Source organism: Arvicanthis niloticus, chromosome 16, assembly GCF_011762505.2.
Source record: "Arvicanthis niloticus isolate mArvNil1 chromosome 16, mArvNil1.pat.X, whole genome shotgun sequence".
Lineage (NCBI taxonomy): Eukaryota > Metazoa > Chordata > Mammalia > Rodentia > Muridae > Arvicanthis > Arvicanthis niloticus.
The window spans coordinates 52443774-52471445 of record NC_047673.1 but is presented as its reverse complement, the minus strand read 5'-3'; the positions used below and the strand labels follow the sequence as shown (position 1 = coordinate 52471445).

The following is a 27672-nucleotide window of genomic DNA, read 5'->3' as shown; positions in this document are numbered from 1 at the left end:
CCCAGTGGTCAAGAAAATTTAGTTCTTCACCCTGACTCCATGCAGAAGCTTACAACTGTGAGGAGCTACACACTTCATATCTTCATCCCAGTTTTTCAGGGTTCTCTTCAGTAGCTTCATTTCTACATTTCTAGACTGTTTCTCTCTCTCTCTCTCTCTCTCTCTCTCTCTCTCTCTCTCTCTCTCTCTCTGCTTTCTCTTGGTAAGGAGTGTTTAGCACAACAGCATTCAATGACTGCCATTCTCAATTATGAGTCTGGAGCCAAAAGGACGCCCACCTGCCCAAAGCATCTCACAGCAATACCTATCATGGCTATCCACATGGTGTCTAGTGGCAGCACAGATCGGTCACCAACATGGTCTCCAGCAGGAGCAGGATCACGAACATCAATGGCACTGACACAAAAGGCATTTGACTTATTGAGCTCTCAACAATTTCTGCTCATGGCTGAGGTTTGTGGCAAATTAAGGTGCTTAGACATTTGATGAAGAATCAAACACAGAAGAATCAAACACAGGTTATTCTGCTTCTACCTGATCTAGAAGTGGTTAAAAATAGTTTTTCCTGGTATACAGAAATGGCTCAGTGTGTATGAATACTTGCACTAGAATAAGAGTTCAGATCCCTGGCACTCACATAAAAAAATTAACTATGGCCAGGCAGTGGTGGTGCACGCCTTTAATCCCAACACTTAGGAGGCAGAGGCAGGCGGATTTCTGAGTTCGAGGCCAGTCTGGTCTACAGAGTGAGCTCCAGGACAGCCAGGACTACACAGAGAAACCCTGTCTTGAAAAACAAAAACAACAACAACAACAAAAAACCTATAGTCTTTTACCTTTAATCCAAATATTGTGGAGACTGGAAACAAAAAGGTCACTGGGGCTTGCTGGCCTCCAGCAAAGTTTCTGGTTACATAAGAAACAATGTCTCAACTGGATCAGCTGAAAAATGATACAGCAACACACCTGACATCATCATGTGACCTACCCAGGTGTATCATTCCCAGGTACCATACTACATGCATACTGGTCTCCTCCTGCCCTCCTTGATTATATGACTAACGTTCACTAATTAAATTGGTAAGATTCAAGTTAGCAATCAAAATGTCGTTTGAATTATATGTCTGTGTGAAGGGATTCCCCCGGAGGCCAGCTTTAGAAGTGGTCACATCATTTAAATGTAGGTAGTGTTTTAGGCTAAGCAAAGGTAATGGGTTTGGGGACTTCTGTTTGAAGACAACAGGAACTCAGGGGGGAATACATGCTCAATTGTCTGAAAAAAAAAGAGAATTCACCAGATAGTAACTATTGTTTCTGGGAATTATTCTTGTTGGCATGAATATTTAGAAAAGAAATGTTCACTTATAAGTGAAGGCTTATTTGTAAATGGTGAGATCAACACCTTATTTATAGACAGTCAAGGGAAGGAGAAAAGCATCTACTGGTTCTTGGTTGAATTTATATAGTAATAATCCATATTCCAAAGAGACATATCTTGAAATGGAATACTCTGCCATCCATCACTGATGTTTCAGGGTAGAAATGACAATAAAAAGCAATCTATAGCAAATTTCTTAAAAATAAAAGATATGGCTACTTTTATAAAAAGAACACGTTTTATTAGACAAGAAGTTAGCTTCTCTAAAATAAAAAAAAAAAACACTAAGAGGCGAAATAGAAATTTCTAGTTGTCATTGGTTATTTTCTTTTGTGTGTGTATGTGTGTGCATGCATATGCGTGAAAGTTCATGTACAGAGCCATTTCTCCAAACTTCCCCAGATTTTGTTTTGAGATATGATTTGTCTACCATTGGCCTGAAGGACATTATTAAAGCTAGTCTGGTTGGTAATACGGGTCTGTATGGGTGCATGTGTGAGCGGTAGGAATGTGTATGCACATGTGTGCATGTGTATGGGGAGGTCAGGAATCAATCCAATCAGAGGTGTTGCTCCTCAGGTACTGTCCACCTTGATTAATCCTATTTTGCTGTTGCATATGTATCTCTCTCTCTCTCTCTCTCTCTCTCTCTCTCTCTCTCTTTCTCTTTCTTTCTTTCTCTCTCTCTCTCTTGTCTTCTATCTGCCATCTTTCTCTATCCCCTGTCTCTGTCTCTCTGCTTCTATCTCTCCACTCTCTTTTCTCTCTGTCTGTGTCTGTCTCTCCCTTTCTCTCTCTCTCTCTCTTTACCTATGTGTGTGCATGCTATATGTGCATGTATACATGTTTGTATGTGTGAGGGTGATGTTCATATATGCATGTGGAACCCAGTGGTTCATATAAGCTGTACCCTTCAATTGTTCCCTCCTTATATTGAAACAAGGTCTCTTATTTGAACACAGAGCTGAGTAATTTGGCAAAACTACCTTGTTCTGGAGCTCTCCTCTCTCTGCCTCCCAAGCTCTGGTCCAAGCTTTCTCTCTCTCTTTCTTTCTTTCTCTCTCTCTCTCTTGTCTTCTATCTGCCATCTTTCTCTATCCCCTGTTTCTGTCTCTCTGCTTCTATCTCTCCACTCTCTTTTCTCTCTGTCTCTGTCTGTCTCTCCCTTTCTCTCTCTCTCTCTCTCTCTTTATCTATGTGTGTGCATGCTATATGTGCATGTATACATGTTTGTATGTGTGAGGGTGATGTTCATATATGCATGTGGAACCCAGTGGTTCATATAAGCTGTACCCTTCAATTGTTCCCTCCTTATATTGAAACAAGGTCTCTTATTTGAACACAGAGCTGAGTAATTTGGCAAAACTACCTTGTTCTGGAGCTCTCCTCTCTCTGCCTCCCAAGCTCTGGTATTAAAAGATGTCCACTCTGCTGATCTAAACTTTGAGTCTTGCACCTGGAAAATACCTTAACCAGTGAGCCGTTTCTCCAGCCCCAATACCTTTTTTTTTTTTTTTTTTTTTTTGAAACAATCACTTACTGGCCTCGAGCTCATGGCTTAAACTAGGCAAACTGGCAGGGGGGATATGTAGGCTTCACCTTTCTCTGGCTCCCAAGCACTGATATTACAGGTTTGTATCACAGATGCCAACTTCTTTTGTTTTGGTGTGTTTTGTTTTAAAAGGTTCTTGTCATACATCTCTGCTTCTTATGCCGTTAAAGGTGAATGACAATTTATCCACTAAACAGTCTCCTCACTTCTTATTTGTCAGTACATTAAGAAACACAGACACTAAATGTTTGCATAGTACAGTGAAGTTGCTCACTTGCCCTTTAGATATACGAAAACCACTGACAGATTGTCACATAAATTTTAAATAAAAAAATCCACATAAAATGAAAAAAACTACTACTGTATATAAATAAAAGATTGAAGAGAATTCACATAGAACACCTGCCAAACATACCTCATAAAATTGATTATCCTTCTCCATCCTGATTTTGGACATTTATCTATTATTCTATTTTATAAGCCATACATGAGTGTTGAAATATTCTTTCTGTTAATTAGTTGTTTGGTGATTGTAGCTAGATTATTTATGAATAATTAGTTCATAGATGTTGCATGTTCCAAAACTTTTTTTAGATTTTATTTTTTCCATTAGGTAATCAATTGTTGCTGTTAAACTGAGTATTTCATTCTTTGTATATAAAACAGATAAAAAGAAAAATGATGTTGTTTGTTTACATAATATCAAACATAATTAGCAAACACATTAGAACAATTGTTATAGTTAAGTGACTGGTTATTTTGCAGTATTAAAAATAATAATGGCTAATATCTGTAAATATATTAGCAATCAAAACAAGATCAAATTTTAATTTATTAAGTCTATGTTTGTTTGATATATTATATAAAGTGAAATAGATAAACTGACAAGGTATATGTAGATATGGGCAGAAATCATGCTAACTTGCATATCAAATTAAAGTAAGATGTGAAAGAACAGATGGCATTTGTTTTCATTTTTGATTTTAAATATTTATAAATGTGTACTTTTACCTTGCTCCTTATGTGTTATGCATTGATATAAACTCAGAAATATGTCATCAAATGAAGATATATAATGAAAAAACGTCAAACTATTTATACAGTATAACTATACAAAGGGTTCTATTTTGACTCAAATGTTCATACTTGGAGACATGTGGCCTTCAACTCCCTTTTATTCAGTTCTTTAAATTTTATGCTTATTCAGTTGTGTATCTTTATCATGTTCATCCTTCCCTGAAAACGTTTTCTTGAGCTTTACCATTCGTACTCATTTTATTTTAGAATAAAACAGCTTTATTTTTATAAAGAACTGTTAATTTTATTTTTCTTTGTGTTCGTAGTCGCCTATGTGTGATATGTGTGTATACTACACGCATGCCTGGTGCCTGCAGAGTCTGGAGGAGAGTTTGAAATCTCTTGGAACTGGAGGTGCAGACAGTTGTGAGGCAAAATGTAAGTGTTGGGAATAGAAACTAAACCCTCTGTAAAAGCAGCAAGTACTCCTAACTGCTGAGTCATCTCTCCAGCTTCTGGGTGAAAATGACATTTAGAAATAGTAGAAAAAAATGATCATACTGTTATCCATTCATTATTGTTACTTATCTGTAAATTATGCATGAGAATGTATAGATGACTGAGTATATTGTCGATGGTTTGAAGAATGGATGGAGAGATGATTAGGTCCATGTATGCATAGTTGGTTAGATGAGCTAAAAATCTCAAGAAACATATTTTCAATGACTTCCAAAACACATCTCTATTTTCTGCATTTGCTTAGAATAGCAGTACATTAGCCATTACAAGAGACCTTTACATACCTCATGTACATCATATGATACCCGAAGCTCCCACAAATTTTAATCTCTCAGTGATAGTTCAGATAGCTGTTCCTTCATGCCTTTATTTTTTAAGCCTCTTTCAACTGCCATGGCTGTTCTAGAAAATTTGCTCTGCCTTGGAATCCAGGACTACATGACTCAAAAAGTTCAGAAAGACAACATGAAGCCTTTGAGCAAATACTGTGGACCATGAAGCACATTAAAGGGTTGCTTGGATAATTGTACAAGCTCAAATAACTGTGAAGGAAATCAGGAGGGAAAGCTGAGCAATGGTTAGGGTGAGGAATGGAGACTAGTGTTGCAGAGGTTACAGGTAGCTGTCAGATCAGTACAAAGTAATTTTCTAAGGGACAGTAAATAAGAGGTTTAAAAAAACACAGCCTTAACATGAGGGTAGTCTGTATATAATACTGTGAGCTGTAATGATCCTGTACAACAAAGAAAGAAAAGATTAGAAAGGCAGGTAGACATCAAGGTGTACAAGGTCCCACCTCCACCTCCTGTTCCACACTCTGTTCAGGTGGACTTTATGCCATCCCTGTTTTGTTCATTTGTTCATTTGTTTGTTTGTTCGTTCGTTCATTTTTTTGGGTAGCATGTATTCCTCTTTTGTAGTAGAGTACTGAAGAAAACAACTATATGTCCACTGAAAATTAAGGGAATTTGCATATGATTTTTGCAAATTTTTATGTTAAAAGAATTTTTAATCAGTACTGTGTGTTGACAGGTATCCGCATGCCTGCCTACAAAGACTGAGTACATTTAGTTTCTTCTTAATGTCAGTAACCTATTGCCTTTACCTAAAAATTTGCCTGATAAAGTTACTAAAATGTCTCAAATTGGATTAAGATGTTTCATTTACTGAAATAAAATATATACATACTTCTAGACACTATTCAAAATGTTCTTACATATACTTTCTTTATTAAGTTAGAAATAATTTAGCAAATCTCTATGTTCCGATTACTATTCTACTTCAAGGCAATGTTGCTTTTAACCATTCTCCTTTATATTTGGAAGCACGGAGAATATTTGTTGTTCCTCATAACTGAACCTACACAACCTATTTCTTGAGTATTTAGTTTATTTATTGTCTACCTGATTCATTAAATTGTTAAGAACTGCAATTGTTCTTTCCATATAGATTATTCTTCCTTGATGTCTAAAAATATTTATACTATTATAAAACATTTTTTAAGAAATCTTAATAGTAGTTTAATATTTTTAAGTGTCAGTTTTTAACTTGTATTTCCTTGTTGGACTTTAGAGTGTACATGATTCCCGAGAAAAACTTACAAAAGGATGAAGTTGGACATGCGTATGCATACCTTATTATAACCAACAAGGACTGTTTTCATGTCTTTTATAACACACTGGGATAGGTCTGTCATCTTTCACAAAGAGGGGAAAAACATTCTTGTAAATGAAGATACACTTCTTTCCATGGTATCATAAATGCACAGATTTTGCTTTAGAAATTTTACCTTTTCCCCCCTTGAGTGCTGCAGATACTAATTTCTCACTGGAACTAGCACAGTCCAAGATGAGATTGAACCAATGAGGCACATTACACATTTGAGAGGTCTGTCAAGTGTATTGCCTTGATAATATAGAAACACATTTATCCCTTTGGTTTTTTAATTAATATGCTGTTCCGACTTCGTCAGAGCACAATGATCTTTAGCCAGATGTTTCTAGACAAATGACTTGCATCAGCTTATCCATATGCCCATGAGACTAAAGCTTCAACGATGTCATTAGTAATTACCTGTCAAGTCCACTTAAAGTAGTCTTAAATAATTAACATGTTATCACTTCAGCAAATTTGTCTCTTCTGTGACTATGCAAGCATGTTACAGTCTCAGCTGTGCCTCATCCTTCCTTAGTTCAGAGATTTTAAGCTTCTTCACAAAGTACTAAGTACACTGGTATGGAAGGGTTCTAACAGGCCTGAGAAGAGTATGGCAAACACAGTGCTGACAGGTCTTCCCCCTCTTCCCTCCCACTTCCCTTTCCAAGATCTTAGATTACAGTCTTAAATCTAACCCTCAAGATCTCTTCCCTTATTTGACCATTTTCTTTTGCCTGAATCATTTTTGGGGCTGATCCATCTATCCAGGAACCAACTATTAAAATATCCAGGTCCTGTGATCACAAATTTAAATTTGGCAACTCTAATTAGCCTACCCAATCAGAACCTACCAACACATCCTCACTCATTCTAACACAGACCTCCCCCCAGCTGTTTTTGCCAGATACAAACTCAGCTATCTTGCCTCTTTGGCTTGTTTAATAGAGGAGCTTTGTGTATTTGGATATTCATGATTGGGTGTGGGGTTTGTGTCTAACCTGGGATCCGGAGGGACACTACTCTCACTACACCCACTCAAAAATAAACTTGGAATATTTTGGACAAGTGCATGGACAGTTAAGCAACCCCAAGGTTGTGTTCTGGCATCTTAAGAGTTTGAATGCCATGCTTAAGCTAAGTTGCTGGGTCTGCAAGTCTGATAATAGACAATTTTGACATTTGTACAGACAAAGTAGAGGCAATTAGGCAGATTAATAAAGCCAATATATATATATGTAAAATATCATTTCTAAATATATATAAAACATTATACCTGTTGGAAAAGTAATTGAGACAAGGTCTTATGAATGTGTTTAATTGTGACTCTTCATCCTCCTGCATCTTCTTCCTGCCTGGTAGAATGACACACATGAACCACCATGCCCAGTTTACAAAGTTCTCGTGATCAACCACAGGACTTTGTACATGCTAAATACATGCTGACCTCTTCCTTGAAATATATTTAAAATGTACTTGTTAAAAGTTAGAAACTGAAATATGGAAATTTAATGGCCTATTTTAAGAGGACTTCGTACAAACTAAATTGTCTTCTAATAAAGCTTGCCCAGTATAGTGAAGTTGCCACAAGCCTTCATTTGACAGTGTTCCAAGTTAAGAGTAAGCAGGATTTTTTCCTAACTTCCTGCTGAGATTAAAAAGTGAGGGTATGAGAAGAAAAAGAAACTTATACCATAAAATCAGTTCACTAATTCTGTGGTGGTCAGCATAAGTGGCAATCCAATCTCATCCACTTGTAGAATACTTGAATTTCATTTTCTAAGACACAAACATGATTTTAAAAAACATCTTAAAGATACAAAAGAAAAACAATATATCAAGATGATATCTAAAACATATTTATAAAACAGCAAACTCCAGCTGGGAGTTGAAAATTTTTTCCTTGATATTTAACTTTCAAACAGATATATAATTAAAAACAAAATAAACATTTAAGGTATCCCTTCATGTCCTTAAATTGTATCTTGTTTCATTGGCATTAGTTTATTTCAAGTACTTGTTTTAAAATTGAAGTTCCCAAAATGCTTCATGTCAGTTGTCCCAGTAGTCTTGGCTATGAGCCTGACTCATGTTGATATAAACTTAACTTTGGAAGTAAAAAGAATATCTCTCTCTCTCTCTCTCTCTCTCTCTCTCTCTCTCTCTCTCTCTCTCTCTCTCTCTCTCCCTCTCTGTTGTTCTCTCTCTCTCTCTCTGTCTCTCTGTGTGTGTCTGCCTTTTTCTCTCTTTGATATCTCTTTTTCTGTTTCTATTTTTTTCTGTCTGTCTCTATGTCTTTGTCTTTCTCTGTCCTCTGATTCTATCTTCCTTTCTGTATTTCTCCGTTTCACTCTGTATGTCTCTTTTTCTGTTTATTTTTTCTCTGACCGTCTGTCCTTGTGTCTCTCTGTGTTTTGTATCTCGGTGTCTCTGTCTCTCTCTCTGTCTCTCTATCACAAATTTGAAATTTTGGACGGCCAATTCAGCTTATTCTTAATATGTGTGGAAATCATCCAAGGAGGGAAAATGAAGTGAATAACTTGTTCATATTCTTCACAAAACTCCAGAGCAATGAGGCTTTGGAACAGATACTTCCACAGCTATCTGCTATGATTCTGCATTTCCAATACTTTAATAGATTTGGCAGTTACAATGGGTTGAGCAGGGTCACTTTTGACTAGTGATCATGTGTTTGTCCCCATTTCTTATGGATATCTGATAGTCTGGCATTCCAGAAATATCAGCAGTTAGCCCTGCATATCTGATACATTAAGTGAAAGGGAAATCCTTATAAAAACACTGAGGTAGGGTTCACAGTTCAGTGAAAGGTAACAGATAGAAAAGTCTATCCAACATAACTTGAGAATTCATTTCTGCAGCAGAAAGTTGATTCATGGAACTCTTATGAACTTGAATTTACTCTGTAAACATCAGCAAAATCTAAATTCAGAAGTTAGTCCAGTCAAAAAGCTGATGTGGAAAAATCTTCATGTTATCTTATAGGTTGAACTTGTGGTCTGACACTTAAGAACCCAGAGGAGCCAGTGTTATTTCAAACTTGACTGCCAAAATGGGGCAACTAATCCTAGGAAAGTGAGCTAAGCTAAGCTACCTGGATATCCTAGAGCTGTTAGTACAAGTTTGTTTACTGCAAAGTTCACACACATTTGAGATTAACTTATTGTCTTAGTTAAGATTTTATTGTTGTGAGAAGACAACATAACAACGGCAACCCTTATAAAGGAAAATGTTTAGTTAGAGCTGGCTTACAGTTTCAGAGGTGTAGGCTATTATTGTCATGATGGGAAACATAGTGCCATGCAGGCAGACATGGTGCTAGAGAAGGAGCTGAGAGTTCTACATAGTGATCCACAAGCAGAAGGAGATTGTGTGACACATTGGGATTACCTTGAGCATATGTGAAACTTCAAAACCTACCTCCACAATAACATACTTCCTCCAAAGGGTCACACTTACTCCAACAAGGCCACTCCCTATGAGCCCAGCACTCAAACATATGAGTCTATGGGGCCATAATTATCCCAACCACCACACTCGTGTTTCTCATAGCTATGCAGCCTACTATGTACAATGGCAAATGTTACTCTCCTAAATCCTCACATCTATCACATAAATATTGATAATTGATAATTTTATTGTAGAAATACATTGTGGTCCATATATGTATGCATATTTCTATACTTAGAGTTCGGAAAGATAGAGACAGAGTTCATATATATACATGCAGATGAAGAAAGAGTTGGAGAAAATAAAAAAGGAGAAACTAACAAAATGTGAGCTTCCTTTTCCTCTATTATTGGCTAAGGTGTATATCTTTGATTTTCAATTGAAACTATATATATATATATATATATATATATATATATATATATATATATATATATTAAGCTAAAAAATGGTGGCATTTTAAGATCCTTCCAAGGAATTTTGATATTATATACTTCCATTAATAATGTGCCATTGGACCCCAAGTGAACACTGATTTAATTTTCACTTCTAAAACTGTTGCTAAGTGAGTCAGTAAAAATCACTGTTGTTATTTTCTTTAACAGTTTATCTCTGATGAATGGAAGATTTTAAATATTCATCAGAGATTCCTGATATTTTTTGCGATCTTAAAAAAATATTCATTAACTCATTTTACGTACCGTTTATTAATTCTTAGTAATGACATTAATGCTTCGTTTTCTTTCTAATTTCTTCTTATTAACTTATACCTCAGTTTATAGATGTTTTCTTTTATTATATAAAATCTGTTGTGCCATTTTATTTCTTTGTTTAGGTATAAGATTAGAACAATCATTTTTATTTCAAGACTAAATATTCTTATTTCTCATAATTCTAGTTAAGTCCCTTTATGTGCTTTTCTTTCATATCTTATTTAAAAGCTCCAAACAACAGTGAGAGAATCTACAGAAACTAAGTATTGATTTTAATAGGTCAGCCAGCAAGGAGCTATTCTTTTTATTCAAAATACTTTAAGAAAATCATATCTCAGGTAAGTCTGAGCTCTTAAGCAATATCAAGGAAAATAATGTGGTTCTTACGATGTGAGCAGCTTACAGACCCAGCTGAAGTTGATCTTTTAAAGCAGAGGAACTCAGTAGATATGAAACTGGATTTATTACAACCATATCTTTGAACAACCGCTTGCATTCTTTGGCTTATCTCTTTCATTACTAAAATACATTACTCAGCTTATCACCGCTGTTAGATTGTAGGCAGTTCAACAGGAAATAGAAAAACACATTTAGTTACTTGTCAGAAAGAATACAGAGAAGATGCATAAGTGTTTTAAGGTATGAAGAAACTCACTTTAAAATTCAAGTCTGACAGTGCCATTCAGAAATGCTTTAGACACCTTTCAATTAAGCTTTATTTGAACTTTATTCCCTTCAAATATGGGATGCCGTCATGCTATTGCTAATTTCTAAATATAATGTAAATGAGATAGTTGTCATTTCATATGAAATTTGTACTGGAGGCTCATATTCACCTTTCCTCTCTCTTTTATGAACACCCACCACCTATTTGCTGAACCTTCACAAGGCCATGAACCATTGTGACTGCTTTTTTTCAAAATTATAAATGCATTTTATCTGGCAAAAGCAGATGTCAAAGCTAGATTCAGTAATTATCACATAAAATGCAGCCATACATATGTATGACTTTATCAGGTAATACCAGGTACTGGATATTTATCCCTGAAGCCACAATGATTGTATATTGTAAATTTATGACTTCATAAATGGTATCCACTGTGCTGAATGCTTCCCACATTCTAAAATAGGGAAACAACCCTATCTCTCTCTTTTTCCAGGGATTATGACACATATTTAAATATAAGTGTGTGCACAAATCCAGGTAGGTAACATTGCTATATGAAACAGAAGTTACTGACAATGACCCAAAGGCATAGGATTTTAAATATACCACATATTTTTCTTTTTTCTTTTTTTCATCATATATTTTTCAACATGGGTCAACATTCATAAAGTTTACAGAAATTTATATAAAGTCAGGTAGGTCTCTTTATACTTACAAAGAGCAGCATAGCCTTTCTCCTTTCAAAAGGTCCCTCTTGTATTATAATATTTTATCAGGAGATGTACTTGATAAGGAATTACTATTAGGGTATAATAAGAAGCCCCAAAAGCATTTGCAAACTCTGAAACCCTTGATTTGACAGGCTAGGTAAATTTCAAGGTAGTTATAGTTGAGAAGATGAGTGTTCCCTTTTTCCTTATTTCCTCAAAACACTGACTCCTATGACTTAATTTACAATTTCATTGAGTAATCTAAACAGATTAGAGACCAACCTGCACATTCCCTGCCTACTCCTTTTCTTTAACTGGTGGATGTCCCAGAGTTCACTCTTGAATTGCTGATCATTTATACTCATTTTCCATTCTTAACGGTAACACTGAAATTTATTAAATGCAATTAATTTGAGGACTCATATCTTGATACCTCACTAACATAATCATGTGACTGTTGATTGCAAGTATCTCATTAATTCTCAGTCACTTTTCCTAAGTCAGCTGGTACTTTTCAGCTTTCTGTGTTCATCTGAGTCTCAGTATTGCCCTAGAAGCTATTAACCTGACATCCTCATACACAGCAGGTATCTATTTTTACTTGAAGATTTTATTTTTGTTTGAGAATTTCATATATGAGTCCTCTACTTACATCATTTCAACCCTTACCAGGCCACCCTCCAGATTTCCCCATATCCTGCCTACTTTCCCCACTCACTTTTAAATTCAACTTCCTCTAAGTATAGCCTACTGATTTTACTGTGTTTACTGTGCGTTACATTTAGGTGCATGTGTTTAGGCCTGACCATTTGGGATTGGATAATAAGGAAAACTTACTTATTCTGTCTCTCACTCTCTTGGTAAGAATTGATTGACTTTAGTTTTTCCTTTCAAAGTGATGCCTTGTAAAAATTTCCCCTCCATGTTGGCTCACTAAATAGTAGAGAATTCATGCCTATTACTATAAATCTAGCCAATTATTACTCATGTTGGAGAGGTCATGAATTTGACAAAAGAACCTACTTCTTCAAATTTTCTAAATTAATATAATTTTTCTGTCCTAAATATTTATGCTTATATCCACAGATAAGTGTAGATCTCATAGCTCATCACAGAAGCTTCTTTTTTCAACATTAAATGTCAATGAAATCTACAATTGGTCAAAATGCAAAAAGTAAGTGACCTTGGGATGCCCAACCTCAAAGAATACATCTGTAATTCAAGCCATACACATAAGTCTATAGCCTAGAAGTCCATAATGTGTTCTGCTATCTAGAGTCGTATAGACATGACAGGAAGCAGCACCCATGAAATCTCAACATGGCTGATTGGACAAGTCCTGACGAGTGAAAACACCAGGTGTCATACCTACGAGACATCCTAAAGACAGCATGATCAAAACTGTATTCTTACTTACTTCCTAATATATTCCTCTTTTGTCAGAAGAAACAGTGAGCATATTCATCATTAAAATGTCATAAAAATCACATTCATAAATATCATTACTGCATGCTATTACTTTAAAGAAAAATTATTTCCTTTGGCCAGCAGTGGAGGTGTACAGCTTTAATCCCAGCACTTCAGAGACAGAGGCAGATGGATCTCTGGGTTCATGGCTAGCCTGGTCTACAGAGTGAATTCTAGGAGAACTTGAGCTACACAGAGAAACTCTGCCTCAAACAAAACAAAACAAAAATATAAAAATAAATAAAATAAGTGAATACATCAAATTAATAAATTCTCCTTCTTATCTTCTCTTTCCTGTGTAAAGTTATTCCAGCTTTCCAGATTAGTCAAGCCAAAATATGTGCAAATATTCCTCACTGCCTTCTATTTTTTATACCTCACTTTATGGAGCCTACTAGGAAACTGTCAACTCTATTTTCTATTAACAAAAAGTATGTTGTAGATTTTATGAAACTTTAGATCATTTAAATTTAGATGGATCCATTCATATATAAAATTCAAATTTTTGATAATAAAAAATAGTCATAAATATGAATATTTATTTGCAACAGAAAATGCTTTAAAATATAAATATCAGATGGATGAAAATACAAATACATAAAATGAAAAAATTTTTAATGATTTAGAAAGTAATTGCTTAAAACCACATACTCAGGTTTTTTAAAGTTTTGACTTTATGCTTAGTGATGAAATTTAGTGATTTTAGTAATTTAAGAAGATTAAGATGCATTTTTCCTAAGAATTGAGAGAAAAGTTAGAATCAATTTAGGGTTTTGTTTTCTTTTTTTTTTTTTTTCTTTTTTCTTTCTTTATTTACTTACTTATTTTTTACACTCCAGATTTTACTTCCCACTGCCCCATACACCCTCTGACTGTTCCACATCCCATACCTCCTCCCCACCCCCCTGATTCCACTAGTATTGTATTTCCCCACCCCCCAACTCCCCACCCAAACAGATCTCTAAACTCCCTGGGGCCTCCAGTCTCTTGAGGGTTAAGTGCATCATCTCTGATTAAATCCAGACCTGGCAGTCCTCTGCCTTACATGCGTTGGGGGCCTCATATCAGCTGGTGTATACTGCTTTTTTGGTGGTCCAGTGTTTGAGAAATCTCAGGGATCCAGGTTGAGACTTCTGGTCCTCCTACAGGGTCGCCCTCCTCCTCAGCTTCTTCCAGCATTTCCCTAATTGAGCCACAGGGGTCAGCAGCTTCTGCCCTTTGGTTGGGTGCAAATATCTGCATCTGACTCTTTCAGCTGTTTGGTGGGTCTTTCGGAGGGTAGTCATAAGTCCCTTTTTGTGAGCTCTCCATAGCCTCAGTAATAGTGTCAGGCCTTGGGACCTCCTCTTGTGCTGGATCCCACTTTGGGCCTGTTGCTGGACCTCCTTTTCCTCAGTCTCCTCTCCATTTCATCCCTGCGGATTTTTCAAATGGGAGCAATTATGGGTCAGAGTTTTGACTGAGATGGCAACCCCCTCCCTTTGCTGGAGGTGGGCTCTATAATTTCTTTCCCTCTACTGTTGGGTATTTCATCTAAGGCCCCTCCCTTTGAATCCTGAGAGTCTCTCACCTCCCAGTTCTCTGTTGCTTTCTGGAGGGTTCCCCCCAACCTCCTCCTTCCTAGAATGGCTGTTTCCATTCTTTCTGCTGGCCCTCAGGGCTTCAGTCCTTTTCCCTAACCCAATACTAGTTCAGGATCCCCTCTCCTCCTAACGTTTGTCCACTTTCCATCCCAGGACTTTCTCCACTTGTGATTGCTTTCTTCTCCCTCTCCAGTAGGACTGAGGTGTCCTCACTTGGGCCCCTCAGCTTGTTGACCTTCTTGAGTTCTGTGTACTATATCTTCGGTATTCTGTACTTTTTTTTTGACTAATATCCATTCATTAGTGAATACATACCATGTATATCCTTTTGTGTCTGAGTTACCTCACTTAGGATGATATTTTATAGTTTCATCCATTTGTCTGCAAAACTCAGGATGCCTTAGTTCTTCATAGCTGAGTAGTATTCTATTGTATCAATGAACCACATTTTCTGTATCCATTCTTCTGCCGTGGGACATCTGGGTTGTTTTCAGCATCTGGCTATCACAAATAAAGCTGCTATCAACTTGTTGGAACACGTGCCCCTGTGGCATGGTGTAGCATTTTTGGGGTATATTCCCAAGAGTGTTATTGCTGGGTTTTCAGGTAGATCTATGTTTATTCTGAGGAACCTCCAAATTGATGTCCAGAGTGGTTGTACCAGTTGGTACTCACTCCAACCAGCAATGGAGGAGTGTTCCCCTTTCTCCACATTCTCGTCAACATGTGTTGTCACCTGAGGTTTTAATCTTAGCCATTCTGATTGGTGTAAGGTATAATCTCAGGGTTGTTTTGATTTGCATTTCTCTGATCACTATGGACTTTGAACATTTATTTAGGTGCTTCTCAGCCATTTGAGACTCCTCTGCTGTCAATTCTCAGCTTAGTTCTAAACCCCATTTTTTGATTGTGTTATTTGGTTTCTTGGTGGTTAGCTTCTTGATTACTTTTTGGATATTAGCCTTCTATAGGATATGATGAAGTTAGTGAAGATTTTTTTCCCTATCTGTAGGTTGCCAATTTGTCTTATTGACAATGTCCTTTGCCTTACAGAAAATTTCTAGTTTCATGAGGTCCCATTTATTAATGCTTGATCTCAGAGCACAAGCCATGGAAGTTCTGTTGAAATCTCTCCCTGTGCCAATGAGTTCAAGGCTCTTTCCCGCTTTCTCTTCTATTAGGTTCATTATATCTGGTTTTATGTCGAGGTCCTTGATACACTTGAGCTTTGTGCATGGTGACAAATATGGATCTGTTTTTATTTTTCTACATACAGATAGTCAGTTAGACCAGCACCATTTATTGATGATGCTTTCTTTTTTCCATTGTATATTCTTGGTGTCTTTGTCAAAGATCAAGTGTCCATAAGTGTGTGCTTTTATTTCTGGGTCTTCAATCCTATTTCATTGATCAGCATGTCTGTCTTTATACCAATACCAAGCAGATTTTATCACTACTGATTTGTAGTAAAGCTTGAGGTCAGTGATGGTGATTCCCCCAGCCATTCTTTTATTGTTAAGAATTGTTTTTGTTATTCTGGGTTTTTTGCCTTTCCAGATGAATTTGAGAAGTGCTCTTTCCATGTCTTTGAAGAATTGTGTTGATATTTTGATGGAGATTGCATTGAATCTGTAGACTACCTTTGGGAGAATACCTATTTTTACTATATTAGTCCTGTAAATCCATAAGCATGGAGAGCTCTCCATTTTGAGATCTTCAATTTCTTTCTTGAGAGACTTGAAGTTATTGTCATACATTTCTTTCATTTGTTTGATTAGAGCTACTCCAGGATATTTTTTATTATTTGTGGCTATTGTGAAGGGTGTCATTTCCCTAATTTCTTTCTTAGTCTCTTTATCATTTGCATAAAGAAAGGCTACTGATTTATTTGAGTTAATTTTATATCCCGCCACTTTGCTGAAGTTGTTTATCAGCTGGAGAAATTCTCTGGTAGAATTTTTGGGATCACTTATATATACTGCCATATCATCTGCAAATAGTGATACCTTTATTTCTTCTTTGCCAATTTATATCCTTTTGATGTCTTTTTGTTGTATTATTGTTCTAGCTAGCACTTCAAGTGCTATGTTGAATAGATATGGGGAGTGAGGGCATCCCAGTCTTATCCCTGATTTTAGTGGGATTGCTTCAAGTATGTCACCATTTAATTTGATATTGGCTGTTGGTTTGCAGTAAATTGCTTTTATCATGTTTAGGTATGGGCTGTGAACTCCTGATCACTCCAATACTTTTAACGTGAAAGGGTGTTGTATTTTCTCAAATGCTTTTTCTACATCTAAGGAGAAGATTATGTGATTTTTTTTCTTTGAGTTTGTTTATATAGATGTTTACATTAATAGATATTTTGTATATTGAAACAACCTTGCTTCCTTTGGATGAAGCCTATTTAATCGTGGTGAATGATGGTTGTGATATTTTCATGGATTCAGTTTACAAGAATTTTATTGAATATTTTTGCATCAATATTCATAAGCGAGATTGGTCTGAAGTTCTTTTCTGGGTGTTAGGGGGTCCTTGTGTGGTTTAGGTATCAGAGTAATTGTGGCTACATAGAATGGGTTAGGTGGTGTTCCTTCTGTTTCTATTTTATGGAATATTTTAAGAAGCATTGGTATCAGGTCTTCTTTGAAGGTCTGGTAGAATTCTGCACTGAAACCATCTGGCCCTGGGCTTTTTTTGGTTGGGAGGTTTTTAGTAATTTATTCTATTGCATTGTGTGATATGGGCCTGTTTATATGGTTTACCTGCTCTAGATTTAACTTTGGTATGTGGTATCTGCCTAGAAAACCATCTGCTTAGTTCTTTCTGTTGGGGAAGACACCTAGATAGTCTGCTCCCATGAAGACACCATATCCTGACCCATCCTAGAGGATCCGCTGCACTCAGAGCAGTAGCTAAGAACACCCCCCCCCACACACACACACACACATACTCACACACGACTCGAAGTCCCAGAGCTGCCGCTGGGAGCCCAGTGGACTCGGGACCCATCACCCACCAAAACACTGCCCTTCAGAATACCAGTCCCCTTCTCTCCCTTCTGCCTGTTCCTTTCTGCTGGAGCAGACTCCTACCTGGTCTGCTTCTGTGAAGACAACTTTACATTTAAAACAAAAGTTCTGAAAATTGAATTTCCGAATCTAATGCTGGCCATGTATCATGAAGATGAAGTTGACTAGATTGTATAACCTGTATGAATTCTAAGAATCTGTAAAAATTTTCAAATATTTTTGTATGTAACATTTACATTATTTTTATATCTAAACTTCTATGTGGTAATAGGTGAAGCTCCTTTTTAAACTGAAGATATTCATCAGTCAGTTTGTCAATGATGCACATTTTCAGTCAGGCATGGGGAGTTTTATGTTATATTCATTAATAATATTAAATGAAAATGTATGAAATGTGATTTATATTTCATTTGCTTTTGATATATTTAGTGATGGTATAAGTTTATGACCTATGGGTACAGAAATTTTGGTAATTTCTATTTAATGACTTTATCAACAGGTATTTTTCAGTTAATATATTTTTATGTGTTTGTAATTTTGTATGCAATAGCTTCAATCCTATGATTTGAGAGGACTTCATTTAGGTTCATTAGACTAATCTTCTAAAGTAAAAAATAGCCAACCATGCAAACACATATACAAACAACATCATATGGCTATATTTAGGAATATTTATGAATATACATATATGTATGCAATAATAATTAGCACAAAAAGGGCATGAATTTGTAGGAAACGTTTGCGGGTACATAGGAGAATTTAGAGAGAAGATACAGAAGGGAAAACTTGTAATTTCACTATAATCTCAAACATAAAAATTCTGAAAATTATGCACCCCACTTTGAAAATCTTTTCTCCATAGTAACTCCTGGCTCTACATTTTCTCATTACTTCTTTGTAACCTTCTTTCCTGGCCTTTTACACAAACATATTGTGTCCCATGGGCAGATACTCATTTTATGACACAAATGTATTCTTAGGGGAATAGGTACAGGAGAAAGTTGTTAATGTTAAGGCCTCATTCACTTCACAGTACATCTGCCTCTTTGTATTATATGTACCCAGGCTTGTTATCCTTCAGCTGACAGCACAGTGCATGTCAGGATCACCTCTGCCAACAACTTCCCTCTGGTCTTCAAGTCTTTCTTCTTGCCACTGTAGAGTCCATCACTGCCCAACAAAGAAAATGATCCCATTAAAACTAAAGTTGTATCGTGTTGCTCCTGGACTCAGCATCATGTTGCAGTTTTACTGTCTCACTCAGCATCAAAGGCAAAGTCTATGCTCATTAAGTCCAAAAATAGCTGACTACTGATTACTGCTGTGTCTCCATCCTCGGCTCGTATAAATCAGCTCCATCTGCTGAACACACCAGCTTTTACTCTGTTTCTCGACACCTGTCTCTGTGTCTGATGCTGTGTCCTCTGTCTGCTCCCTGCTCATAACCTGAGGTGTCTTCATGTCTTTATTTTAATGTCACAGAGTTTTATCTACTCATTTCTTCAACCTCTCTGGCTCTTCTTACCTTTCTTTGTTCTACCTTCTCTTTATCATACCCCTATTAGATAAGCTTATACTTTACAAGCTAAATGTATGGTTTCACTTTAAGGTAACTCATTAGTGTTCCCTATGGCTCTCAAAAATCATTATTTTATTTTCCATTTTCATGACAAGAAATTTAGTCCCACGATGACTATGCTTATTTGTATCACTGTTCCTTTTCAACATAGAATGCCAAAAAGTAGAAGGTAGAGCTTAAATTGTACCTTTCATGTGTAATTCACTAAAATACATTAAAAAACACAGAGAGTATATCACAAAGACATGAGCACATGGAAAGCTGATGATAAAAACATGACTTTGATGACAATGTACTAATTTGGAGTTGGTTTTATATTTAAATGACTTGAATGCATAAAAATGTTTCATCTCAGACATTTAATGTGGTAATGGACAAATGGAAATTTATAAGTCTTTGTGGCACAAATGCTAACTTGCTTTGTAAAAAAAGCATTGTGATAAATACTACTTATAATTAATTGTGATAATAGTGTCACAATTTATCTCCTGTGCTTCAAAACATGTGGATATGCCATGTGATTTTCAAAATGGACTTTATTAATTCCATTAATAATGATGGCATGCTTTATGCAGATAAAAGCTATTACCGAGATGTGACCATTGGAAGCCAAGCCCTAATTGGTATATCTACAATGCAGCTCCTACCTAAGAATCTGGGAATAGAGCAGTAAAGGGGGAAAAATGATTATAAGATCCCAAGATCAAAATGCATGCTCCCAGATCCTGTCTTTTAGACATGACAGAAAAGTTGCACCTATGAAGTCTCAACAGAATGTGCACCTAAATAGGACCTACACAATGACAGCACAAGTTAGCATGACAATATGGATGACAAAAGTTTCACATGGCCTCATGCTTCAATAAAGAGCTATAAATAGCATACATTGAGAGATGGACAAGATTTTCTCCCAGAACAGGTCCACTGATAGGCTATCAAATCCCAAGTGGTCAGCTCTAAACACATGCACATATGGGCAACACCAAATAGATTCATCAGGGTGTGTTTTTGTAAGTGTGCTTGTGTGTGAATGTGTGTGCAAGTATGTGTATGTGTGTGTTGTGAGCATATAAAAATAATAATAAGAGTTCATAAGTTGGAAAACGAGTTGGGGTAACACAACCCCACCAACCAACAAGTACAAAGAGACAAAAGTTTAAGGTATTTTTTTAATAGGAAATGATACTGTCGATATTATGATGACTATTGCTACAAATACAATGGCTACCATTCTGCCATCTGTATAACTGATGCTTAGTAAATGTAAATTGAATATGAAATAAATTAAAAAATAGAGTAAATAAGTAAATGTTGAGGCTTGCATTAGACCGTCCCCCATAGGCTCATATGTTTAAATACCTGGTTCTTGGTTGGTCTTTCTCTGTTTCCCTGTCTCTGTTTTTCTCTTTGTCGCTGTCTGTCTCTTCTTCTCTCTCCCTCCTCCTTTTTGTCTGTTTTTCTCTGTCTCCCTCTTTACCTTTTACCCCTTCCCTCCTTCCCTCCTCTCTCCCTCTTCCTCATCCCTCTCCTCATCTCTCTTTCTGCCTCCAACATGTGACTCAAGATGTAAGCTCACAGCTGTTCTTGTTACCTTGCTTTTGCTCTGTCATGATGGATTCTTACCCTAAGAAACTATATCCTCCAAATTAAATGCCTTCTTTCATAAGCTGTCTTGGTTGTAGTGTTTTGTCACATCTATAGAAAAGTAAACCATAAATTGATCTTACTTTCAAAATATCACCTCTTGTTCACACAGTCATTATCCCAACCCACTCCTATGTAATCATTTCTGGAGGAATGAGCAGCTCTTAGAGGCATCCAGTCTTCCTGCTCTCTTATTGACATTTTTACCCTATTTTTTTAAAAAGAGTTTTGCTTAAATATATTAATTACACATACAAAACTATTACAATATGATACCTTCATACATACACATAATGTGTATTGACCAAATTTAGTCCCCATTAGACCTTATTAGTCCCTCCCATTCCAGCTGATCCTCTTCTGTAGTAGTTTGAATATGAATAGTGCCAGGGAGTGGCACTATTAGGAAGTGTGCATGCCTTCGGCTTTAAGACCCTTCTCCTAGCTTTCTGGAAGCCAGTCATCTCCTAGCAGCCTTCAGATGAAGATGTAGAACTCTTAGCTCCTTCTGCACCATGCCTGCCTGAACACTGCCATGCCTTGATGATAATGGACTGGACCTGTAAGCCAGCAGCAAGTAAAAGTTGTCCTTATAAGCACTGGCTTGGTCATAGTGTCTATTCACAGCAGTAAAACCCTAAGACACCTTTTTTCCCTTGTACTTTTATGTCATGAGTGCACATGCATGTGTGTGTGTGCATGTGTATGTGAGCACAGGCAGGTATGCATGTGCATATGGATGTGTGTGTGTGTGCATTTGTGTGTCCATAAGACCCAGTGAATCTCATTAGGGTTGTTTACAGGAATGTTTGGCATCTTACCAATTCCTAGACTTTTAAAGAACATATCTATCCCTTAAATAGCTCTGTATAAATGCTTAGGAAGGAATATGGTGTCATAAGGCCCCTCTTCATTGGTAGTAAAGACTTGATGAGCCAAACTTTATGTAAGCATCATGTAGCTCATTATAGGCACCATGAGCTCGAGAGTTCAACAGCTGTGCCATTCTGTCAAGATGGTGTAACAATTCTTGCAACCATTCCCTTCTTTCTACTTCTGCATTTTTACAAAACTGTTTAAGTAAACCTGTATTATTGATGTATAGACCCACGATATGCCATAGTTTTATTCTCTGTTCTCTTTCTCTTTTTCTCCATTTAAGTCTTAGGTTTGTAAATGCCTGTGTCCCTAATACTGGTGATCATTAGCATATATATGCTAATCTCTTTGCTGTATCTTTGGAGAAGATCAGCAAGAACAAAGTTGCTTAAGTTCTTTCATGTTCAGAATATTTCACCTGAGCACTTTGTACTTGAAAGTCATTTTTGTCTTTGACTTCCATTTTCTTTCATTCCTTTTCTTGAGTGTGCTAGTTTTTTTTTTTGTTTTTGTTTTTGCTGACACAAGGAATTATGATAAAATGTATTATGCTATTCTAGTTTTAATTTTTCTTGTAAGTCATTCTATTTTTTTTAATTTAGATGCCAAAAATGGAATTTCCTATCCTTTAATATTCAGTAGTGAGTATGATTTCTCTTCTGTCATTTCAGATTAACATTATTAGTATGCATAAGAATTACTTTTCCTGTTGCTATGTCAATACAAAATGAAGGCAACTCAAGGAAGGAAAGGTTTCTTTTGACTCATTGTTAAAGGCACATGGACCATCATGGTTGAAGACAAAAGTCTGAGGTGGCCAGTCATTCTGACTCCACAATCAGAAGGGAAGAAATGAATGGCTGTTCACACCTCTCCCCTTTCTGTACAACCTGAGACCCTGGCTCATGAGATAGGCTAGTATCAATGACTTATGTCTCCTCAGTTAAACCTCTATGGAATTACCCTTAAAGACATGACAGGAAGAGTATCCTAGTACCCTCTAAATCCACTCACATGGACACTGGAAATTAATCATCTTAATGTATGATTGTAGTTTTAAATATGTTGTTTTAGCCCATTTTTAATTGCTTAGGAAACTTATTTATCAAGGTATTTGTTTAGATTCTGTGAGGTAGGTCTCATGTAACTGGCCTCAGCTCTCTAAGTAGTTGATATAGTTTTGAGTCTTTTATCTTTCTGCCTGGGGTTATAGGTGCTTATGTACTGTTGTAAAGCAAACCTAAGGCTTTCATGCAGCCGGGCAAGCACACTGCAAATGATCTACAGCACCACCCCAGGAGATGTACCTTTCATTAGCTTATATAATATTTTATCTGTTTCTTTGCCTTGATTTTCTCTTCATGGGTCTATATCATTTTAACTTTCAAATTTACTTCTTTTGTCAAAATTATTTAATGTCACAGGTGCTTTGGTTATAAATTCTCAACTTTAATATTTTGAAGGAATTAAATGTTGTATTCATTTCTTATCTTGTTACTTTCAGCTTAGTCTTCGTATGGGCAATGATTTATTTATTTTAAATTTATGAATGTTTAAAGCTGTGTTTTGCTTCCATGCTGCCTCTCCTTGTTATAGAGGAGTAAGCTGTGTTGTTAAATGTGGGTTTTGTACAAGTGCTCTGTAGCATGACTGCAATGATACTTTTGTTCTGTTCTTGCTGTTAGAGTTCAAAATTCTTTATATTTCTATCCTTTCCCACATTTTATCTGCACTGGTCCTCTCACTCTAAGGTGAATCTCCATCTTAGTGAGACACTAAGTTTTACTCCATCACCAGCAATTTCTTCTTACTGTACAAATGTATACAATAAGATATTCCTGATAATTAAACTTTGCTCATCAATATGGAATTGACATGTTCATCCATGAAGACTTCAACACTGTGACCATTGCTAACTAATTTAATAAATTATTTGAAAGCAAGTGCTATGCTAGTATGACAGTCCAATGAATGTAACCCAGATGGTAACTTATTGCTCACTGCATAAGTTGCATGCATATGGTGCATGGGTAGCACATGCACCATAGATACAATGGAAAATACAATGACTCCTATCATTAGTGGGATATTGCTGGTTACTATGATTGTATTATAATACACAACTGAAAATGGATGCACTGTTAATTTATTAAATGTTAAACTGAACATTATTAGACTTCAGCTAACTCGTGTAACTGGTAATTCTTCTTCGGCAAGCACTAGTCATTTTTTTTTTTGGCAATTTTGATTAATATTCATTATTCTGTTATATTAATACTGATAGGCTCCCTAGGGTGCTTCTTTTACTGTTTTTAATAGAACAACAATTTTAGTTTACCTTGTCTTATCAGTTTATCAAACAACTAAATTCCATTATAATTCATAATTTATAAACCATAATTTAATCAGTTTATACATTATCACACATGGGATATGCAATGATTTATCTGTGTGCATTTTAGACCTTTCAAAAATACACAAACACACATGCATAAGTGAAATGCTGACAGTGTGATTTTCCTTTTTTGTGATTTTCCAGTTTATTTTTCTTGTTTGTTTGTTTGTTTGATTTTTTGAAAAGAATGCCTCATTTATTTTTTTGAGACAAGCCTTCCTGTATCCCAGACTGTTTCTGATATTGCTACAGACCTGAAAATTCTACTGCCATCATATCTAGAATGATGGAATTACAGGCATCACTGTCTCAGTCACTCTTAAATAGATCAAGGGAATTATCTCTTTTTATCTTTCCTGAAAAACTTATATTTAGTACTTTCAAAGCTCCTGAGAGACTTCTAGGCCTGTGGAATTACACTCCTGAGTATAAAAAAAATTACAAGGTTATTTTGTGTTCAAACTAACAAGGATAGGCTAATAAATTATCTGAAGGGGAAATAAAAGAATTTGGTGGGGTCACAGTAGATGGGCGTGGAATAAGTACCAGAGAAGAGAACGAGAAGATGAAATAACAATAAACATATTCAGAAAATATCACACAAGAGATCACACTTTAAAACACCTGTGATACACATGTATAGGAATAGAAATACACATACATAGTTAAAATCAAGTTTTCTCATCTGGGCAGAAAATGCTTTCTGTAAGAGACAGACTATCTAACAAACTCCCCAATACCAGGCGTGAGAAGCTTTCTTTTTCATTGCTGGTCACCAATTACCAAGAGATTCCCTAAACATTAGAGACTATTGCATTGTATTGGTTTTTCCCTTGATGCAGAGGGTAACAGAAGGTTGCTGAACATACCAAACACAGGATTTACAGGTTCATAGGCTGTACTGACCTAAATCTAGCTTTCGTGGGAATAGAAGGTGCCTCTCAAGCGTCCAAAGGAGGGAAGAAACCAACAGTCCCATCCAGTTATGAAGTCTATAAACCATAACAAAACATGTGACTATAATCTCTAAGGGTATAGTAGTGGTACCTAACATCCCTTGGTAGTAACTAACAGCACTTTAGTTGGGCTTAAGTCTCACTCAAGTAGACAAAAGACAACCCATGCCTAGTGCTAGAAACTTACCTAACTACCCAGGGTTAGTGAGGTCATGAATCTTGGAGGAAAACCAACAACTATTCCATTATTAAATTAGCATAGTCACCAAAAAATACTATAAACACTTGTTCTTGTACACACAGATAAATGCACTCCTTCCCATCATAAATTAAACTTCTCAAAAGACACAGACCATTACAATGAAATTACAATTGACCAAAATGCAGAGTGATGGAGCCCAGTCTCACTAACACATCCACAGTGCAATCCTTATAAGTAAGGCTCAGGAATAATTTCAGAAGGGGTGGCAGAAAAATTCTAAGAGCCATAGAGACAAGAACTTGGCATTGAGATTGTGTCTTCTAGAAATGCAGGAGCTACAGCATAAAGTCTCAACAAAATGGCTCAATAATAATTACATGACCAAAATAAACACTAATAGACATTCTCTAAAATAGATAGGGAAGAGTTTAGGAGAACTCAAGCCTGTGGAACAGACTACATGTGACCAAGGGGTCTTGAGTGCCAGTGAAATAGTCTTCCTTGGGGAAGAGCACATTAATTGGTTATCCAAAACCAAATAGCCTTGAAAACATGCATACAAGTAATAGTGTACATACTACGCAGATTACATTTTTATATTTAAATACATATATATTTAAATATGTGATTTTGCATTTGTATCTTTGTGTGTGTGTTTAGAGGGTTTGAAGAGAAGAAAACAGAGTAGGAAATGCTATATATATAATCTTAAAAATAATATTTGTCGTTATATTTAAAACAATATTGAGTAAGAAATATAATTGTAACCTACCTTCTCTAGAATATATTGTCATTCCACATAAATATGGAAGAAATCATACGTAAATAAGAGGGAGGCTTCTCTGCTCCTCCCTGTTCCAGAGACAGACTCACCTTCTTTGCAGTGCCAGCCTCGTCTTGTAGATAAAATGGTGAAGGTTGATATAAACAGATTTGTTACCTAGTTACCAGGGCTGCCTTTGGCTCTGCACTTGGCAAAGTGGAGATTGTTGCCACCAACCACCCCTTCATTGACTTCAACTACATGGTCTACATGTTCCAGAATGATTCCACCCACGGCAAATTCAACAGCACAGTCAAGGCTGAGAATGGGAAGCTTGTCATCAACGGGAAGGCCGTCACCATCTTCCAGGAGCAAGATCCTGCTAACATCAAATGGGGTGATGAGTATGTCATGGAGTCTACTGGCATTTTCACCACCATGGAGAAGGTCGTGACCCACTTGAAGAGTCGGGGCAAAGGGTCACCATTTCCGCCCCTTCTGCTGATGCCCCCATGTCTGTGATGGGTGTGGACCAGAAGAAGTATGACAACTCGCTCAAGATTGTCAGCAATGCATCCTGCACCACCAACAACTTATGCCCCTGGCCAAGGTCATCCATGACAACTTTGGCATTGTGGAAGGACTCATGACCACGGTCCATGCCATCACTGCCACTCAGAAGACTGTGGATGGCTCCTCTGTAAAGCTGTGGCATGATGGTCATGGGGCTGCCTAAACGTCATCACTGCGTCCACTGGTGCTGCCAAGGCTGTGGGTAAGGTCATCCCAGAGTTGAACAGGAAGATCACTGTCATGGCCTTCCATGTTTCTACCCCCAATGTATCCATTGTAGACCTGACATGCTGCCTGGGGAAACCTGACAAATATGATGACATCAAGAAGGTGGTGAAGCAGCCATCTGTGAGCCCACTGAAGGGCATCCTGAGCTACACTGAGGACCAGGTTGTCTCCTAAAACTTCAAGAGCAACTCTCACTCTTCCACCTTTGATGCTGGGGCTGGCATTGTTCTCAATGACAACTTTATAAAGCTCATTTCCTGGTATGACAATGAATACGGCTACACCAACAGGGCCATGGACCTCATGGCCTGTATGGCCTAGAAGGAGCAAGAAACCCTGGACCGCCCACCCCAGCGAGGACACTGAGAGCAAGAGAGAGGCTCTTCGTTGCTGAGGACTCCCTGTCCACAACGCTGAGCATGTCCCTCACAATTTCCATCCCAGACCCCATAATAACAGGAGGGGCTTAGAAAGCCCTCTCTACTCTCTCAAATATCATCAATAAAGATTTGCTAAACCCCAAAAATGAGGGGACAGAGAAAAAAGAGTGGGAGGTAAGTGAAAGAAAAGGCATAGTGGGAGACACAGGCATAAGGAATAAATCACAGTAGATTAGTATATGTTAAAATTACTTGTTTGAGGCAGAGTAGCTTCTCCCTCTCAGAGATTTTAAGATTGACAACCTGAAAAATAA

The 27672-nt window shown here is 36.8% G+C and overlaps 1 pseudogene; it reads left to right on the top strand.

Moving 5' to 3' along the window:
• The first annotated feature begins 231 nt into the window (after positions 1 to 231).
• Positions 232 to 27299, top strand: LOC143434579 (glyceraldehyde-3-phosphate dehydrogenase pseudogene; annotated as a pseudogene).
• The last annotated feature ends 373 nt before the right edge of the window (positions 27300 to 27672 follow it).